Source organism: Fistularia commersonii, chromosome 16, assembly GCF_037954325.1.
Source record: "Fistularia commersonii isolate RoL2024-O1a breed Wild chromosome 16, RoL_Fcom_v1.0, whole genome shotgun sequence".
Classification (NCBI taxonomy): Eukaryota; Metazoa; Chordata; class Actinopteri; order Syngnathiformes; family Fistulariidae; genus Fistularia; species Fistularia commersonii.
In genome coordinates, this window is record NC_141299.1 from 16,428,576 (window position 1) to 16,447,611 (window position 19,036).

The window sequence follows — 19,036 nt, forward strand, 5'->3', positions numbered from 1 at the left end:
AAAATGTGTCACAATGAACGACTGCGGAGAAAACGAAATGACATTTCTGCACGCAGCGAAACATTTCCAACTCCGGGAAAAAAAGACGTTCGGTTGAAGGTTACTTTTAAGCAAAATGCTCAACGTCCGTTTGAGTCCTTCTTGTATTTATGGAAAAAAAAAAATGGCGTCTATTCTCTGTGCTGTCATCCTTTTACTGCCACGTGCAGTCGTTTATTAAAAATATAATGCACAAAAAATAAAAGGGAACACAAACAACACAAGTCAATCACACTTGTGTGAAATCAAAGTGTCCACTTAGGAAGAAGCACGGATTGATTTTTTTTTGTTTTAAGGACATTAAATCAGCCTGGCTTGTGTTTTTACACTTTCATTTTGGGTTCAGACATGTGATTTTCATTGACCATTTTTGTCTGATTCTGATTTTTTGATAAGATAAGATAAGATTAGATAAACTTTAATCATCCTCATCGAGGAAAATCCTTTGTCACAACAGCGTTTACAGTAATAATGTCAAAAAAATGAAGAAGGTAAAATAAATGTGAATTTCAATTCAAAATATGAGTGATTTTGTTGTTAGCATTTTCAGCTATGTACAGATAAGATAAGGTAAGATAAACTTTATTCATCCTTTATTCATCGAGGAAAATCCTTTGTCACAACAGCGTTTACAATAATAATGTCAAAAAAAATGAAAAAGTAAAATAATTGTGAATTTAAATATAAAATATGTGTGATTTTGTTGTGAGCATTTTAAGCTTTATTCAGATAAGATAAGATAAGATAAGATAAGATAAGATAAGATAAGATAAACTTTATTGATCGTCATCGGGGAAATTCCTTTGTCACAGCAGCATAACAGTCATAATGTCAAAAAAATGAAAAAGTAAAATAAATGTGAACTTAAATATTAAATATGTGTGATTTTGTTGTAAGCATTTTAAGCTTTGTTCGGATAAGATAAGATAAGATAAGATAAGATAAGATAAGATAAGATAAACTTTATTGATCCTCATCAGGGAAATTCCTTTTGTCACAGCAGTGTAACAGTTATAATGTCATAAAAAAAATTAAAAAAGTAAAATAAATGTGAATATAAATAGAGAGAAAGAATATAGCAAGACATTATCAGGGATGATAATGGACAACATAAAGGAACAGTAAGGGTGAAAAATACACGATGACAAGAAATGAAAAGAACAAAGAATATAACAAGAATATTTCACTCACTTTTGAGCGGTGTATTTTTTAAGATGTTACAAGACTGCCATCATCTTCAAATTTAAAATGACATTTTAAAAATGAACCAACTCAAATAAGATACATTTTAATGAAATACTCGTTGATTATTTCAGACAAAACAAAGACACTTCAGACTGATAGACCTTTTTCTTAAAATAAGATACAGCAGAGTAGAAGTGAATATAACAACTTTTGGATATGCTTGCTGGCTGGCAGATTGAAAATTGACTGGATGTATTAACGGGCCGATGTGTTTTTCCGTTCTCGCTTCAGACAAAAATTCGACGCTTTTCATGTTTAAAACTCAAAATCGAGCGTGACTCACCGACGTCGCCCGTCTGAGAGGTTCGGCGGCGGCGTGACAGGGCAGGTGCCGAGATCTCTGACAGCTTCGGGCTCGCCGACGGGCCGACAGGAGGAAATACGTCCAACGCTCTCATCGCTGACATCTCACTTTATCCCACTGAACGAACGAGGACTCCACTTTCCTGCACTCAGGGTTGCAGCTGTCAGAGGGCGGCGGGCCGGGGGTCGACCGGGGGGGGTGCAAGTTCATCACACGGCATCACAAGATAAGATAAGATACTATGAAATAAGAAATGATACAATAAAGTAAGAAATTACACTATGGAACAAGATAAGGTACGATAAGATAAGACACGATTAGATATGATGCGATACAATACGATAAAATAGGATACAAAACGACACGATAAAATATGATACAAAACGATACGATACGATAAGGTAAGATATGGTGAGATAAGATAAGATAAGATAAGATAAGATAAGATGAGAAATGATATTATAAAACAAGATAAGGTACGATAAGATAAGACACGATAAAATAAGACATGATTAGATACGATACAATACGATACAAAACGATACGATAAGATAAGATATGGTGAGATAAGATAAGATAAGATAAGATAGAATACGAAAAGATAGAATAAGATAAGATAAGATAAGATAAGATACAATAAGATAAGGTACAAGAAATTTAAGATAAGATAAGATACTATAAAATAAGAAATGATACTATAAAATAAGAAATTATACTATGAAACAAGATAAGATACAATAAGATGAGACACGATTAGATACGATACAATACGATACGATAAAATACGATACAAAACGATACGATACGATAAGACAAGGTAAGATAAGATAAGATAAGATAAGATAAGACAAGACAAGACAAGACAAGATAAGATAAGATAAGAAATAATACTATAAAACAAGATAAGGTAAGATAAGATAAGACACGATAAAATAAGACACGATTAGATACGATACAATACGAAAAGATAAGGTAAGATATGGTGAGATAAGATAAGATAAGATAAGATAAGATAAGATAAGACAAGATAGAATACGATAAGATAGGATTTATGTGTCATGTGCCAAAATGCCATTTTCAACATTTGATAAATTGAGTAATTGATGATCCCTAAATATCCAGGAAGACAAAAGTTGTTGCAAATGGAAGAAAGATGGGAATGTAAATGTAACATTTTGGATGGATTCATAAAGTCAGAGTTATTTAACATTAAGGGGATGTTATATTTACAGTATTTGACATTACATGTTATTATACATGTGGCTCTTTGAGGGCAAATGTTATGCTGATTTGCTGAAAATGAGTTTAACAAAATCTTAAAGCAAAAGGTTCTTATTCTAAATTCTGCTGAAATAATCCCAAATCCATCATGAAGCGAAGTAGCTTTTTACAAGACAATAACGTGAGTGAAGTCTTTAAAACGATTCCATGTTTTTCTCTGGACATTTCAGAGTGTGAAACATTTAATGAACTTTCCAAAGTAAAAATAAGTTAATAAATAAAAATTGGGTGAGTATGGCTGAACAAAGAATATTTTGTGTACTTCTAAAGCTACCTTGCAGTTAGTTGGAAAATAAGCTCAAATTTATAGATCCCCATAGGGGTAGTAAATTTAGGTATATACTTATAACAGTTAAAGAAGGGTGAAAGTAAACAACCAAAACTAAAGGACAACATAAGCAGAGTGACAAAAGCAATGGCAGGAGGGACATGATAGAAACATCCCGCTCTCACATTGAGGTATTATTTCTTTTGTTTCTAGCAGCAGAAGCAGATGACCGGCAGTGTCCTTTCCTACAGCTCGGAGGGACGACCAGCCAATTACATCTTCTTCCCCTCTTAAGTCCATTAATCGCCTCATTACAAAGGCCTCCCTTCCCTTTAAGGAGAGTTCTGTCTCGCAATCACACTTTATCACATTAGCCTTTAATTAAGAAATATGTCCTAGCATTTGTGTTTTAATCATGGCTCCATTTGTATAGGGAGCTGTGAAAACAGGCTTTTTTTTTTTTTTGGAAAGAATGAATTTAGCGTTAATGGAGGAATGAAAAAAAGGGAGTTTTGAGGCAACGGGCTTATTTGGAAGATTTGAACATCGAAACGCTTTTAAAAAAAAGTAAAAAGATTTGAAATATGTAGCACGCGGAGGCTCCTCCGTGATCCTCATCCAGTTTAATACAACGGCGCGACAATAAATCCTCCCTTTATGGATATTAGAATCTTGAGTTTTATTGAATGGGTTTGAAAGTGGAGTGAATTTTCCGACTTGCCGTCTTGAAGGCTGTAATTCCTGGTGCCATTAACCTGCACAAGCTTTTACTGAGAGGTGTTCATTACTTTTAGCCGGCTGTAATTTATACAAATGGAGTGGAGATGGAGCAGAGGGTTGACCCGACCCGCTCCTTTCACACTCCGCAACAAGTTTTTGTGATGACACCCGGCGAGATTTACAAATGTACGGCGACGTTTGTCTTGAAAGAGCAACACTTTAGATGTTTGTGTTGCCTCAGGGAATCTAGCTGGTGACTTTAACTCGCTATAAGCTAACTCCGGTACTCCGTGGTGGATAAACTGTATTTAGATGAACCGACACGTTCTACCAAGGATCGGTTTAAAGATCGACTGAGTCATGCAGAAAATTGCAGAATTGAAAGGGGAGAAGAATTAGCGGCGGCTTTTGAGACCGACGTCAGTACGATAAGATAAGATAAGATAAGATAAGATACAATTCAATATGATAAGATACAATATGATAAGATAAGATACGGTATGGTACAATACGATAAGATGATACGATGAGCTACGATAAGATAAGATAAGATAAGATAAGATAAGATAAGATGAGATAAAGAAACTTTATTGATCGTCATCGGAGAAATTCCATTATCACAGCAGTTATGATTTCAAAAAAATTAAAAAATTAAAAAAATGTGAATTTAAATATGAAATATGTGTGATTTTGTTGTCAGCATTTTCAGCTATGTACAGATAAGATAAGATAAGATAAGATAAGATAAGATAAGATAAGATAAGATAAGAAAGGTAAGATAAGGTAAGACAAGACACAATATAATACAATAAGATAAGGTACGTGAAATTTAAGATAAGATACGGTACAATACGATACAATAAGATGAGCTACGATAAGATGAGCTACGATAAGATAAGATAAGATAAGATAAGATAAGATAAGATAAGATAAATTGAGTTGAGTCGCTAAGTTGAGTTGAGGTCAGGCGACGGAGCGTCTGATGACGTCGTGAAGTTCGGGGTTTCTCAGGCCAACATTTCCAGTTTTAACCTCCAGGTTTTTCCCCCCCGCTTGTTTTCTCAAACGAGAAACCAACGGCCGACGACTGAATAATCCGACGAGGCGTCTGAAAACAACAAGAGCTCAAGTCGGATGACGCTAATAACACGGAAGCCCCTCCAAGAAATACCTCAGATCTTTCGAAGTTGACTCTCACCCGACAAGACGTTTGTGCACCGAAAGCCTTCATAATCAATTTGCAAGCGCAGAAGAAGAACCTTTTTTTTCGCCTTTTTTGACTTTCAATTAGCAAGAGAAACAAAAGACTCCTCATCAAAGATGTGTTGAGATGCGATACGGATCAGAGGTTGATGCGGGAGGGAAGGGGGAGGGACGGTCTGATGGGAAAATGTCAGCGAGGGCGGCGTCGGAGGGGGATGGAGGGGTTTTTCTCCGAGTACGCCGTGTAGGAACAGTCGATCTGATACGGTGAAGGTTGATGTCTCCATTTTCAGACTCCTTTAGCCACAGGCTCATCATCTGTTCTGTTGTAACTCTCTTGTGCAGATTGATGTTCACGCCCGGCTCGATAGCAGCTGGAGTCAAATTGTAAATCGATTGGCGTACGGATCGAATGTTTCATTGTGCAAAGTGAGATCTGTCATTTGAATGAGATGTGAACTAATCTTTTGAAACGATATATTCGGTCCTATTTTAAGCTGCTAATACATCAAACATTGTTCAAGGCTGGTGTGTGTGTGTGTGGGTGTGTGTGTGTCCAGACACGCACAAATTGTAGGTGAAAAGTAATTTCTTTTTCTGAAAATGAGATTTTAACACCTGCTGGAATGAGATGATGAACAGAGCGCAGCCGAGCTACGAGAAATAATCGGTCGAGCGGTAAATTCGGATTATATAATTTGTGGGTTTAAACTTTTTAAACAAAGTTGTTGTTTTTTTTTTTTTTTTGAGATTTTGTTTTTACAATGATTTAAATTTTGACTGATAGCGCTGCAGGACTTTTTAGAAAAATGTAGTTTGGCCTTAACTGTTTTTCCCTAATATAATAGAAAGTAGGGTCGTGATATTTTCACACGTTAATCAGCTTTTACTTCCATAATTCAATTTTTGTTTTTGTTTGGATGAATTAAAAGGAGTCAAAAAGATCGCAATGTAACCGGTGCAAGATTTAATTTATTGATTGGCGTACGGAGCTTTTTATAACCCGTGACCGTAAACTGGAAAATGATTTATTCAGTAACGCTCAGCTTCATTTAAAAAATTGAATTTGAAAAAATAAAAAGCGAAGGGGAAAAAAAGGTTACGGGTAATGCAAAATAGCCTGTTTGCAGCCCTCATAGAAACAACTGTCATTTTACAGACTTAAAGTTCTATTGCTGACATTTTTTTGTTTCTTTGCATTTTCTTGAAGAAAATATATATGGGTCGAAAATGACCCATAACACCATAGATGTTACTATAGTTATTAATTTTAAAATGAAAAAAATAAATCAACAAATTGATTTCAGAGATGTGTTCTATACCCCTTACCAATATTCTGGTAACACAACATCCTTTAATTTATTTAGATTAATCTCTTGAGGTTAATTTTTCTGTTTTTTATTGAAATCGAGAGGTATACAATAACAATAAAAAGGCCCAGAGAACCAAAACAAAAATTTTTAAACCCAACATTTTCATGGATAAGGAAGCCTAACAAGGTAACCAAGAGATGAGAAAAAGAATTGGAATTTAAGTTTTTATTTTTAGAGTATTTTAAAGCTGTTTTAAGACACGGGTCGAAACCGACCCGTTAACACCGGGGATGCTACCAGAAAACTAACACAGGAGGAAGGTTAAAAAAAGGTTGTCAAGTCAGATTTTGGTTATACGGCGCCAAAATCACAACCCAGTTGACTGGTAACACCCCGTTTAGCACCCCGAAATAGAAGTTCCCTGACGGGTTCCAGTTCCAAAACGGATTTGTATGAAGATGTTCGGAGGCCACGGAAAAACAATAATTTCAAGAAAAAACGTATTTCATAAACCGTCCAACTCCCTTCACATGTCGAGGTAAAACCGTCAAACAGAACTAATTCCAGGATGCGAGTTGGTCATCCGACCCAGCCGGGAGAGTCGTGCTAACAAAGTTTACAATTAATTACAGAATTCTCCTAAATAGGAAAGAAACAGCATCTTTCTTGCCCTGGTAATTTCCGCTCACGCGACACCGACACGACACGCGAATTTAATTCCTATCTAATTTCATTCGGATGACATCTACGCGGTAGCGGTGCAGGTGCGGCGAACACAGCTAATTGACAGCGCGAACGTCCGTTACCATGGCAACCGCTTTAATTATAGAACAACCTTTCTTCCTCTTCTTCTTTTCAAATCCCCGTCATGACACAAACATGCACACTTGCAAAGATATTTAAAAAAAAAAAAAGCAATTTGTGTTGACACCCGAATGGATACCATTGGGGTTTTACCATTTTTTTTATTCCCAAGGATTCGCTTTGATTTGTAAAGAAAGGTTTCCAAGTTATTTGTTTTGGTTCTGCATTGCTTTCCATCCAAACCGGTTGCCTACATTGAGATACTGATGCTTGCACAGATTCCCTTCTCCGACGAAGAAAAATAAGCTCCCGACTTTCTACTGTGCACCCTAACATCTAATATGCTGAAGAAGGAAATTTTGAGTCTAGAAGCGAAACTTGTCGTGAATCTTCCAAATGCAGACTTGAGAACAGCACCAACCTCATGACGGTCATATCGCTGAATTTACTGATGGCCGCCATCCATGGCTGCAACTTCCTTTGCTTCCAAACGCTTCCAGGTTGCCCCAAACAAAGGAATTTGAGGAGTGTGAAGTTCTCCTCTTTCCCGATGGCAGCCGGGCTCCAGTTTCCCCGACAACCCCTGAGTAAGATAAGATAAGATAAGTAAGATAAGTGAACCATTTGCTGCAGATTCACTCATTAGCTTCATTAGCTAGTCCACCCACGGGTGCAAAGGTGCAGGAAGTCTAAACCAGCAGTCACTGAACAAGAGGCATCACATTTAGAGACATACAACCATTCACTCATGCAGACATCACATCACATCACATCACATTACATCACATTACATTACATCACATCACATTACATCACATTACATCACATCACATTACATTACATCACATCACATTACATTACATTACATCACATCACATCACATTACATTACATCACATCACATCACATCACATTACATTACATCACATTACATTCCAGTCATTTGCCAGACACCTTTTTCCAAAGAGACTTGCAAGAAGTGCAATTCAGTCGGCGAAGATCCGAAGTACCAGTTGTCGGAAGTCAGAAGTGACCACTCAACCAAATAGCCATCTCACAACCGTATACATTCATACAATTAGTTCATCTGTTTTTTTGTTGTTTTTCTGCGAGGGGGTTGGTAGCTAAGTGCGATTAGTAGGGTAGTGCTTGGTGAAGAGGTATGTTTTCTGCTCACGGAGAAAGATGGGCAGCGACCCCCGCTGTTCTGACCTTTTTCAGGAGTTTTAAAAATCAGATGATGTGATTTTCTGGATTTTTTTTTTTTTTTTTTTTGCATTCTGTCTCATAGTTGAAGTGTACAAAAATTACAGGCCTTTCTTATCCTTTCAAGTGTGAGAACTTGCATACTTTTTTGCCATACAATAAATGCAGAGCGAGCAAACCTACAATTTGCACTACTTTGCATAGTAATGCATATATATATATAGAGAGAGTTTGGATTTTTTTTATATAAGTATATATTATCTCCTTTTTTTAATTTTTTTTTTTTTTTTTCTTTGAAATTTTCATTCTTGATGTCCACAAATTGGATGCTGCTACTGCATGTTCAAATAAAGTTTTTCTGATTCTTATTCCTGCATGTTTTTAGACTGTGGGAAGAAAAAACCCACCCAGACACTGGAGAGAACTGGGTGATGATCCAGGTGATGTTTAACTTCTGAAAACTGTATTTTACAGCCACAGGCTTTAGTTTTGTGGGAGTAAAATAAGAGAAAATGCCCAAATGTTCCTTCATTCCTTCGAAGTCGAGGACCCGGAGGAAGACGAATAATGGCAACTCTGATCACGAGATGTGAGGATTTTTACGAATTTATTTTAAAGACGCATCAAGAATACTCCAGGTCACGTCCGTCCTCTATAAATAAAACAGTAACCGTGTCTTGCAGGTTGATACGCATTAGAGTCTCACGCAGCCGCTCGCGAGTAACAGGACTTGGTGTTCTGAAGGTGTTTTCTCGCACACGGATGTTGACGTGGTTTAATTCTGGCACCGAAACCAAACACCGGTTTCCTAAAAGCAGGAAAACTCATCAACAGCTGCTGAAAGAATAAGAGACGCCTGAAATCTCACTGCCCGAAACCCCATTCATGACCTCATCCATTCACGTCGTGTCCGTCTTATCCTTGTATGTCACGCATCCTGCCTGTTATTGTTTATTTATTTTATTCATTGCTATGTTTTTGTCACTCTATTTATATTGTTGTTTACTTCTAGCGGTGTATTTTTCTATTTTTCACCCTCACTGTTCCTTGATGTTGCCCATTGTCATCCCTGATGTTTTTGTTGTCTGCTATCTATTTATTTGTGGATTTTTTTTTCCCTTGCTATCTTTTGCCTTTCTAGTTAAATGTATATTCAAATTTATTTCCTTTTTTTTTTTTTTGATAACTGTTACACTGGTGTGACAAAGGAATTTCCCCTGTGGGGATCAATAAAGTTTATCTTATCTTGAAATATTGAATTTGAAGATACTGTTTTCCTTTTTTCTCTCCACCGGCACAATCAGGGAAAACAAGGCGGCATCCAAGCGTCCAAAACAAAACCGTTATGCATGAACATCAATTACCAGCTCCTGAGCGCCGAGAAAATAATGAGCTGAAAACTGAATAAAATGTATATTCAATTCTATTCCTCTAGAAGCGAGGATAACAAACATAATCAAGTGGCTAAGTCACTCTCCTCCCTGAGCACAAAAAAAGTGAAAACACACAATTTCTGTCACCCTCACGTCAACGGCTGGAATGCAAAACCCCCTATCTGCAAATTTTTCAATTTTGGGTTTTTGTATTGAATGGTGAGAAATGTGACGGCTCCACATTTCCAGTCTCTCTGCAAGATAATCCCGTCCTTTTCTTTTGACATAAATGTCACATGACAAAACTCCTATGTGCACAATGAGGCAGAAAAAAATTAGGAAAACAATTACTCACCGGGAGTCGTACAAATTCAGATTGGGAGGTTTTGTTTTTCTTTTACACACGACGTTCCGAATAACCTGGTCTGAAAAATGCACGCGAAGAAATAATTGTGAATTTTATTTTGCATACATAGGTTATTTTCCTCATCATTTGTGTGTGTGTGTGAAAATTCAAATGATTTGTGGTAAAAAAAACAGCTGCTCGGATTAGCTTTGATAAATACATCTATCCAATTTATTTGGAATAAATAAATTTTCGAGTTTGTGTGTCTTTTAATTCAAATAATTTGTGTCAAAAAAAAGCTGGTCAGATTAGCTTTAACTGTTTACATTTTACAATAACTTATTTGTTGATGTTCTATTAGAAAAAATATCTAAATACATATACACAATTTATTTTGTATATATACATGTTTATGTGTCTTTCTCTTAATTTGTGTATTAAATAAATAAATAAAAGTTGCTAAGATTAGCTTTATTTGTTCACGCCTAACTTATTTGTTGATCTTCTATTGGAAAAAAAAAAAAAAATCAAAATCCATATCGATGGCTGGAATGCAAAACCTCCTATCTGCAAATTTTTTCGATTTTGGGTTTTTGCATTGAATGGTGAGAAATGGGACGGCTCCACATTTCCAGTCAATCTGCAAGATAATCACGCCTTTTTTTTTTTTTTTTGACATAAATGTCACATGACAAAACACCTATGTGCACAATGAAGCAGAAAAAATTAGGAAAAAACACTTATCTGCATTGTCAGTGGTAAAAATACATGCTATGTATTTTCAAATGATAACATAGAAATATAGTCTGTGAACACTAGAATATTCTTGAGTATCTTCAACAAAGGCCATACTATAATCAAATGAAACGTTTTTTTTCATTTCCGGGAAAAAGTGTTTTTTTTTTTTCAGATAGGAGTTTTTGCAATCCAGCCATCGATGTGCTTTTTGTGAAAATAACCGTCCTCCCATTCGCTGCAACCGAACAAATATTTTTTACAAGCTCTGCAGACTTTCGCCGTGCCGCTCCGTCGTGAACCTGCCCGACTCCCTTCAAACGTAATTAAAAAGAAAAAGAAACACCTGGTAAAGGAGTGAATTTAAAGCTCCCGGTAGCAGCGATAACCTTAGCGTAGCATCAAGTGAAGGTTCCGGTCTCCTAATGGGCTAAAAGACCCTTTAAAATGTTTCCTCCTGTAAACGATCAAAACTATTTACGGTGAGATGATCTTTATCAGACGGCGAAAGAGAAAATGTCCACAAAAGGATGCGGAGGGAGGGGGGGGGGAGGGGGGACGACGACACACCACAGGCTACGGCACTTGGATGGGCTAAAGGCTAATTGTGTCTGAAATGAGATTTTAAGTGGCTGAATTAGCAGAGGGTGCAGCTGAGAAAGGAAAATAAGCCCAGATGCAGATAAGGAAGTCGGCCCTCGCGGAGTCTGACTGTTTGCGCCGCGAACGGGACGCCTTCTGGTGATTAATTAGGCCGACTTAGAGGAGCAGAGCCCGTCATTAGCGGATTCATCTTTCATTTCAGTCATTTAGGCGCTCCTCTACAGCCGGTCGGGAGAAGATTGAATTCATGGATCGGCGGACGACTCGCAGCCCGACAATAGCGGCGGGCAGAAAAATATCCCCGAGAAATGATGTGCCCGTCGTCGGGGAAAATCGCAAACGATGATGAGAGTGTTTCGGCGCGAGAGGTGAGGCGACGGAGCCCCGACGCCGCCGCTAACAGATGAGTTTTTGTGTTTCCTGGAGGAGGGAGGGAGTTATGTTAATAATTAAATGAAGGAGACAGAGGGAAAGAGATCAGCTTGAGATGTCAGGAACATTGTGTGTCGCCCGAGTAAAAGGGGTAAATATGATGTAGCATCTCCAGCTGTGCACTTAGCTCCGTCAGAGCGCGTGTGTGTGTGTAAGTGTGTGTGTGTGGTCGGCATGCAAATACAAGGTGATGGATTATCTGGTCTGGTCCGAAGGGAACATGGCAGAGATGAAAAAAAAAAAAAAAAAAAGGCTGTTGTCGCTCAAGGACTAATGGGCCGATTAAGAGCTTTGAGGGGGCGGACGTTTATTTGTCATGTGTGACTGAATGGAGATTCACTTCATTAATAAGAACGGGCACTTAACAACAGAGTTTTCCCCTCTTGTTCCCCGGCGAGCCTCTCCTCCCGTCACTTAACTGTGTCTCCGGCAAGAAAACGACCCTAGGAAACTGCAGAGAGACGAAGAGGGAGCGGGTGGAAAGACAAACGCCGCTGGTTTTTGCGGTGACTTCAAGGGACGTTTTTCTGGGCTCCTCTTGATACGTCGTCGGGTTGAAGCTACTGGCGCCATTTTACTCTCGACCTGGAGCGGTCGGTTTCACCCGGGCGGGTTTCTGCGCTCCCGAGAAGCCGGAAGTCGTCCGACTCACCTTCTCTTTCTTTCAGAAGAGGCTTGAAATCCTCCTTTTTGAGAAAGCGTATTGTTAGCGCTAGGCTACCTCCTAGCCACGAGGCCATAGGCTAACTCTTCTGAGGGATATCCCGCGATACACTTCTATCTTTCCTCCAAATCTACCTACCCTGTCCCTTCGTCCATGCATGATAGTGACCTCATAGCTTCTCCCGAGTCCCTGTTCTCTCTCTGTGATTGGTCAGGCTCCCAAAAGGCGTGGCTTGATCTACCGTCTCACCAGGTGTCCACTGTTGTTATTTCTGTCATGAAAATGAAAATCATGACTATCGATTATTTGTGCCTGTCGCTCCCGACCCTCAAACCCCAACTCTCCCACTCCTGCTTCCCCTTTCCCGGTCCTACCCTGCTGGCGCAGAAGGTCGCCAGCGCTGCAGAAACCTCGATCTGTCCGAGGTTTCCGCAGCGTTTCCTCACCGCTCGCTCACGGAGGAATGTCGTGTAACTCTCGTGAATTTAGGGCAACGAAACACCTTTTGTTTTTACCCTTCCAGTACTCTCACCTAGAGAAAGGAAGCAACATAAGCTCCTAAAATCTCGGGATAGTTTACATATAATTAGATGATTTTCCAGTCAGGCATCCAACTCGAGCGTCTATCGGAAACCCGGATTGTTTTTGTCGTTTGACCAAACAAGAACCCGAACCTTGTGAGTCTACCTCATGCAGAGAAATCGGTTTTCTGCGATGAACCCATCACGGATGAACCACGAGCGGCAGGCTGCCGTCCGCCAGCGCCAGGGGAGCTTCTGTGTCTTGTCAACAACACTCGGACACACCAGGAGGAGCCGGGAATCCAACCAGGAATGTTCCCTTCGAAGTTCCCCCTGGATTTTTGCGTGAAAAACATGAATTTTAACCACCAGATCGCATAAGAAGTCACATCAGAAGTACCGACTGAAACTTGTAGACATACACATTGGCAGAGGACCGAGTTGTTTTCCTTTAAACTTTGCAATTTCCAGCAGTTTATCTTTTGTTTTCTTTTTTTCCTCTTCTATTTCCACTGTTATATGACCAATTGTAGAGTAATAAACTGGCTATTTGTTCAACCTCTCCTCGCTTTGCGAAGCCTTTTGAACCTAGACGGATGTTTAGTGCTTTTCCTAATATTGACCCAGACAAGGCCGTAAGGTTGGGTTTGTTTTGATCATTTCAAAGAGTCCGGACCTGCTCTGGATGGAAAGTGCCATCAGACAACCGAGCTGCGATTGGGCGGATAAAATCCGACTTTGTATCAAGTCAATGTATCTCAGCTGAGCTTTAAAGTTACATTTTATGTTGTCTTTCGAGACGTTTTGACTTTGTCAATGTAGCATCAGTAAAAGGGTTATTTAAGGATTCGTATTTATAGCACCGGCCAGTAGGCGGCGAAACACCTCTTCTCCGCTCGGCTGCGACGCCATCAGAAATGCAAACTAGAACCATCTGCCGTATTCGCCGTTTGAATCTATTATCGATTCTTCCCTTTTGCTTTTCAAAGTCGCCGTCGCTGAAACGGTCGGGAAAAAAAAAAAACGCACAACTCGCTCTCGACACGAAGCAGCCGACGGTTACGTCAGGGTCAAGTCTAGAGGAGTTCATAAAGAGCAGCTCCCCCCCGCCTCAACTACTCAGCCCAGGCCTCTTTATTGAGATACAGTGATGACTAAGTCATTATGGTAATACCGTCTCAGCTATGTGATTTACTTGGCAGAAATGTAATAAAAGCTTAAGGCTATAATGGAGGCTGTCATATCAACCAGCTTGTCAACATAATTGCCACTCCCAGTGGTAATTAGATCCCACAGCATTCGCCGATTTCCGTTTCTGCGGGAACAATTCAGCCGATAGGCATCGCGAGGGGGCGGGTCGGATCGGGAGGGGTCGTGGAGGGGTCGAGGAGGGGTCGAGGAGGGGTCGTGGAGGGGTCGTGGAGGGGTCGGCCTTGTCCTCAAGGACATTCGATGGGACAAACTCACCACGGACACCGGCATTTAAACCGACATGCCGTCCGCGACAGCTTCGGTGAGCTCGTGCTTTGATTACAACCATCTAGCGAGGTTGAAGGCACGTCAACCCTGCTAGGAAGCCCAGCAGATGGATTGTTTGGACACATTTGTCGCGTGATAACGAATCTTCTTCCGTCTTATGAGTTTCTTCTACGCAGAACAGCGGTTTAGTTGTGCTTCCGGCACAAACACCAACATCGCTAGGCTAGTCGTGATGTCCCGTTTTAACCATTTGATACAGAACACCGATGACAGTTATTGTGCTTTTCAAAGGGCGGTTGTTATCTAAGCAAAATCTAAAGTCTTCCGACTCAACACAAATTGAAATTTTAATGCCGTCGGATTATCTTTTTGCGGCTTTCACCGGCTGCTTCGTTTTCATTCCCAATTAAAATGCGGCTCCTCATCTCACGTCAAGTAAGAATCCGTCGAAACCAGTTATTGCGAGTCGTGGATCATTTTGAAATCAGCCGATCGGTATCACCCTCTCGGATCTCTCCGCCCGTCACGGCACACCTCCATTCTTTGCCCGACGATGATTGCGGACATCGTCGGCGCGTCGTCCCTCTGCGCCGACTTGTCAGTCTTTTATACCACATTTTCACGACCATAAGGCGCACCGTACTAAAAGGTGCAGTATCAGTTATGTGTGCCATTACTGTATTTAACTCACACATAAGGCGCACCTGATTATAAGGCGCACCTGATTATAAGGCGCGGGTTTTATTTTCAATCCACGCCCACACTTTCCCCTTTAACGTTCTCATGGTAGTCGTCCATGTTAGTGATGTGGCTGGATGTGTTTGCTGCAGTAGGAGTGGAAGAAGGCCAGCTTTTCATTATAATCCGCTGGAAGTTGCTGGGGTACCGTAGTCCTGATCCGGATGGAAAAATGGCACCATTTCATGAAACGAAAGCACCAAGACGGACCTCCTTGGAAATGTTCAATTTTCAAATCTTCTGCTAGCCTTACCCCTTTTAGTCGAATGCTGACCGTCGAAGCGTTTCTCCCACTCGTTCTTTGCTCGATGGTCCGCCGCTCGAGTCTGTCCTCCAACTCGGGCCACCTCGCCTTACGTCCGCGGAAACTCAGCTGCGTCCTCTTGACCTGTCGGAGCTCGTTTTCCAGCTTCATCCACTTGCAAACCGTCGATCCATTAATCTTAAAATTCTCTTGCGGCTGCTCCATTGCCATGTTGTACCGCGTAGCTGATGGCCTTCAGTTTAAACTGTGCTTCATTGCCATTTTCAGGGTTGTTAAAACACTCGAAGTCCTGGGACTGCGCTTTTTTGGAGGTTTGGAGTTGGCGGGGGATCCTTAATGAGCCACTAACCTACACCTCCCAAACATATGTTAATTCTGCATGCAGTCCCCATTTTAAAAACAGGCTCATCCTCAAGTCGCTACGTGAAACGAAAAGGGTTTCTGAACGACAACATGCCAAGTGCGTCGGAGTTGCAACAGAAATCGTAGTACGGAGAAATGCGCCATTTGCCACAAGTACAGCTGTAGGAAATGTAGAAAAGGATTTCCATTTGTGTGTAAAAATTGCTAAAAAATGCTAAAAACAAAAAAAGTTGTCGAACGTGCTCACAATTTGTTTTCAAGGCAATTTATTTGGAATAGTTTTCATTATGAAATAAATGTTTTCTTATTCACTCAAGTCCATCGCTTGCTCTCTCATTACTTTTACCCGTTTTTCTCTTTCGACCAGAAGGGGGGAAAAGGTACTGATCGAATTTGCAACTGCAGGTGAACATCGATGTTCTGCATAGCGTTCTCTACTACGTCTGCCTGACAACAACAACACACTGCACTATAGGGCGCGCCGCACATTTTGAAGAAAATCCAAGACTTTTATGTGCACCTTATAGTCGTGAAAATACTGTTACTACGGTTACCGTCCTCCTCGGGGTGTCGCACGCCGCGGGTTAGCGCGATCCACCCCTCCCTTGATTAAGTATCCGAAAGGCCACCAAGGTACCACTGAGAGACTCAGAACCACAGCGCTTGTTTCTCTTACCGCCATATCAGAAGTACATTTCCATCCTTCGGAGTCGTCTACGCCGCGTATTAGTTCCGACTCCGGCTGGACTCGAGCGAACGGGGAAATCAGCCAAAGTCGTCCCCTCGTCCTCTGCGGCTCTTCAGAATGTTAATGGCCGCCATCATCCGCTGACGGCATTGCAGCCTCGGCATTTACGACGCCGGCAAAGCACGTGTGTGTGACATTCTCCTTTTCCGTCATTTCTTTCTCGACAGCGAGGAGTCACAGTGAATCGGGATGCCGGGAAGAGAGGGAGGGAGAGAAACAAGCCATGGTGGTCATGCAGCATCTTTTTTTTTTTTTTTTTTTTTTGGAAAGCATTGATATTTGTGTCATTTCCATTTCCTTTTCAGAGGCTGCAATGGATTCTGGTCAAAGTAAAAGGCTGATTTTGGTGTCAGGGTAAATCAGCGCGGGCGTCATTTCGGGCGACGTTTGATCAACAGACTGCATCTTCGCAGAGGTCAGTATCGGCAGCGTTCTGTTGGGAAATAGAAAACAGACACGGCGTGTCACAACAAATTAGAGCGTGACTGACAAATCTCTGTCAAGATAATTATTCCATAGGAGGTGAAGGGAGCACAATGTAGGTGCATCAAAACAGTGTGAACACAATGTGTTGTGTTGTTAGATTATCTGAGTGAGGATATTTCCCAGCAGGGCAGCAGGGACGCTCGCTTGATTAAATGGAAAGCAGCTGTCAAAATGTAACTGCGTTTCAGATGCTTGTTTTGCACCTGGTCAGAAGTTTTTAAACAATAGGCTCACCGTCCATCACGGAAAGTGTAAACAATTTTGAGTTAAAAACAACAGCAAAGAGTCGCAACTACTCAGATTGAAAGAGAAAAATGAGACGAGAGAGAAAAATCGTGCTAAATGACGAACTGGAAAGGCGAAAATCAATGATATCAAGTAGGCAAAATATTCAACTCAGCTAACAAGCTAAGCTAGCGCAAAGCGGTTCTTAACCTTGTTGGTGGGACTGAACCTCACCTTCACCAAACCCTTTTTTATTGGAAAAATTAAATGATTGTTTTTCAAATTCAAAGGTACCGTAATTTCCGGACGATAAGCCGCGACTTTTTTTATGTAAACAACAATGCGGCTAATATATGGACTTTGGGTGGGGGACGCTAACTAGCTTCACGCCGCTAAAACGTTTATCTTTGTCACGTCGGACCGATGAAATGACTGGGAAATTCTGAGTCCGTTCAACTCCGACACCGAAAAAGACGACTTTGACGGTTTTAGTGCGCAGCAGGAAGCTAAAGATAGCGATCGGCTAGCAGGTGCGGCTTATATTGAGGTGCGCTCAATAGTCCGGATATTACGGTATATATTTTACTGGTGCACAGAATGAACCGTGCATCAACATCACTGTGTTCAAAGAACAAAACCAGCAAAACAAAACAACGCCGACTCCCATCACGTTCCGTTATACATGTAAACGTACATATTCGTCCCACCACTTTCTTTTTTGCTCGTCATAATTAGAATGGAGGATTAAAATATTAAGAAATCAACAACTGAGCGCGCCAAAAACCCTGCAGCACAGATCGGCTGAGCGATGTAGCGCGATCGCCTGTAGCCAGCGATGGCCAAGCAGGGCTTCGTCATGAATTCTACGAGTCCGTTGTGTTTGTCTTGACCTCTGCCAAACCCCCAGGGTTCGATCGAACCCTGGATAACCACCGAATTAGATGGAAGCCAGAACAGCGACACACAAACCAGTCTCGGTTTGAAAACTAGCTTGAAGCCACTACAAGCCGCACAGAGGACCCGCTAAGCTAACGCTAGCAGAACGTCCCCTAATTCTGTTTGGTGTATTCACTTGTCCATTAAACTAAATACATCCTAGACCAACTTCTGTACCTCCTTTTGAAGATGAGAAAACAGTCCTAAGTAACAATTGGCCAAGTTGGGAACTTACCCAGCTTGTTAGCGCCGCGCTGTAGCGGTTCGCTGAACCCAACTTTGCTAACCTCGCGAAGCTTTCCAGCTCCCAAGACGAGAGATTTGAGGCTCCATCGAGGCTGAAGTTGAAACAAAAGACAAATTCAAATCTCGCTTTTCACATCCCTTCCCCTTTTCTCGTAAATAATCTTTTTTCAGAAAGAGAAACGGTTCCCATGTATGTCGTTTTCGCTGCTCAAGTTCCAGCCAAAAAGACTTACTCGTCCCAACATGTGCACTTTGACCCGTCACACAGCCGTCGATGTGCTAAAAAGTACAACTTTAACCAAGTTTTGGTGAATTATATTACGATATGTGATAGGAAGCGATCGGTCCACTTTCCGAGGACTTAAGTTCGGCTCTTCAGAGAAGTTGCGTAAACACAAGCAAACACCTCTTCCTCCCCACGGCTGTTATTTCAATGTTTATGCAAATAAAAGTTTGTAGCGCGGCTGCTGATTTAATTTGCAGTTGAGTAAGAA

The 19,036-nt window shown here is 40.8% G+C and overlaps 1 protein-coding gene and 1 long non-coding RNA gene across 3 annotated transcripts in view; both read right to left on the reverse strand.

Moving 5' to 3' along the window:
• Positions 1-1,311: 1,311 nt before the first annotated feature.
• Positions 1,312-13,236, reverse strand: LOC147226076 (uncharacterized). Its single transcript, XR_015107304.1, has 4 exons — positions 13,210-13,236; positions 12,674-12,806; positions 7,599-7,760; positions 1,312-1,827 (listed from the first exon to the last, which is right to left on the reverse strand). It is a non-coding gene; the product is annotated as an uncharacterized LOC147226076 (long non-coding RNA).
• A 2,914-nt stretch (positions 13,237-16,150) lies between these two features.
• The window catches only part of kdm4b (lysine (K)-specific demethylase 4B), a 55,284-nt gene continuing 52,398 nt past the window's right edge, over positions 16,151-19,036 (reverse strand). Inside the window, exons 23-24 of one of the 2 annotated variants that reach the window (XM_086162319.1) lie at positions 18,532-18,634; positions 16,151-17,082 (exon numbers count right to left, since the gene is read on the reverse strand). The gene's annotated coding sequence lies outside the window, so the exon portion shown is untranslated. The remainder of the gene's footprint in view (positions 17,083-18,531; positions 18,635-19,036) is intronic. The other variant, XM_086162320.1, reaches the window with a different exon arrangement.